Genomic DNA, 2,448 nt, shown 5'->3' with positions numbered 1-2,448 from the left:
AAGAAAGTGGGAGAGCTCACAAGTATTCTATTGCAAATGATTGTGTATTGCTTGATATAAAAAATGACTGATATACAACTACCTAGCTTTCACACCAGCTCATATAAAACTTTAAAGAGGTATATAGCCGTTGGTTCTAGTCTCAAGCAAGTACGTACAAAAAGTTTGTGACTTATTCATTTGGCATTAAGCTCAAGGTAAGGCCACTTCATAGATTCCAATGCCGCGTTATAAGGAATGGGCTAACTTGCAAGAACAGTTAGCACTCAATGGGGATGGAGTGCACATACCCTAGCATTCATTGCATGGAATGCACACATGAGTAGTCATACCACCATGAAACCTTGAACTATTAGCTTCAAGGGAGTTTGTATATTCCAAAAGTTCATAAATGAACATGTCCATGGGCTTATATATTTGGTTCCTTCCACACACTACACTTATTAATGTCCCTTTTGCACTTGTCCATGGTCTTTGGCCATACAATTATTTACATGGCATTAACAACTTTGTTACAAACCATTGCTTCTCATTGGTTTCATCCTCGAAACCATAAAAATTCAGCTCTTTGGCAACTCCCATGATCACATAAGCTATATGTAGTATATAATGGTCTTGATGTACATGGCTCCAAATCTGTCCAAAAGAACAGAATGTCTCTCCATACATCAAGAATTGCATGATACACTCTTAAATCATTTCCAAAATGACATCACTCATGATATGTGTCCAAAAGCCTTTCCAACATAAAATTAGGTTGCCGAGGAACTTTGCATTGATGACACAGCCTCCGAGATTAAATGGAAATTGGACATTGCTATCATAAAAAATGTAACTTGCGGGATCAAATGGATACCCTTTATGTGTACAATACTCCCATAAACTAAATGTGTAACCACTTGGATCAATAACATTTCCAAGTAGATCCATTTTTACATCCTCTATCACAATGCCGCTCGGGTCAAAGAGAAAACTTAAGAGCCCATCCTTAAGACCATAACAATGATCCTCATCAACATCCACAATGTCATGAGCATCCATATTACCCAGATCAATGACATGATCCACGTAATGCTCAATATCAAGATCACTATCATGATGATGATTCTCATATACATAAGCATCATCCAATGCTTCATGATCATCATCATCAATGTATATACCATCAACATAAGGATCATAAGCATATGAACCCTCAATAGCATCCACATCTTGATCTTGATAGTCTTCAATATTTGTATTTTCAATCTCACTAACCTTGTAAGCATCTTGATTTTCATCACTACCGAGACCTTCATAGTAGCTGCCTTCTTCATTGAAATAGTCCCCTTTGTATGCCTTACCATCAATGTCGCTCTCCTCAACAAGAGAGCCATGCAAATGCTCTTCTTGTAACTCATCGTCTACACATGCCCAAATCTGTCCGCACATGCAATTACAGCCCTCATTGTGTACAAAGAGATCTCCTTATAATCCACGTAATCTCTTCCATCCCTTGAAGTCTCCCCACCACAAGAAGAGTTGTCTCTTATAGAAGCCTCGAATTGAAATAAACTCCTAGTGGCATATCCACCAGTAGTAGGTGTGATGGAACTTCCATATCAAATGAAATTTTCTCATCATAAACAAGGTTCTTCTCATGTGTAGCCTCCATCCCAATGGGTTCATACAATGCATTGCCATGGATTGTCCACTTCTTATCCAAGTAAGGATCATACAACACATTGTCGTAGAGTGTTACTTTATCAACATGGTCTTCAATACATGTGTCACGATCATCCACATCAATGCATGAATTCCTACTTTTAATACTATCATCTAAATCCAAAACATCCTCCATAAAATCATCACAAGAATGATCTACTAGTATAGAGGTGTAATCGGAACTCAAGATAAAATCCAAATCTTTGCATTGATGTGTGTATGGCTTCTTCTCATCTTGTTGTCTAGAAATTACAGCAAGTGTCTTGTCCACTTCAACTCCCATAATGTTCTAATACAGTCCCACATAATCATAGTCCATGCATTAACCAAATGTGAGAGTGAATGGATATTCCCTTTTGCTCTTTGTGAAGACACCATCGTCCAAAATTGAATGTATAATAGCATTTCCACCCCCGCTCAAGTCAAGAGGTAAAGCAAGAGATGTCACAAACAATTATTTACATTGATTCTCCCTATCTTGATTCCACTAGTAGTGCTCTCAAGAGAGTGGTTTCCAATAGAAGGTATGGATAGGAACTCTTTGTAGATTGCCCAATAAAAGATAAAGTTAGCTTGTGGAAAAGTCCCACCAACACCAAGATCTCATCGAGGACAATGTCATCATCACTCTCCATAATTCATTGAACCACTTGAATGAAACCTTTGTCTAGTTTTTGCACAAATTTATTTGTCTTCCTTGTCCTTGAATTCGGCACAAAGAAAGAAAGATACTAATACTCCTCG

This window comes from Cibotium barometz, chromosome 27 (assembly GCF_041138505.1).
Source record: "Cibotium barometz isolate CiBa-2024 chromosome 27, ASM4113850v1, whole genome shotgun sequence".
Lineage (NCBI taxonomy): Eukaryota > Viridiplantae > Streptophyta > Polypodiopsida > Cyatheales > Cibotiaceae > Cibotium > Cibotium barometz.
Note: the sequence above shows the minus strand (reverse complement) of the source record.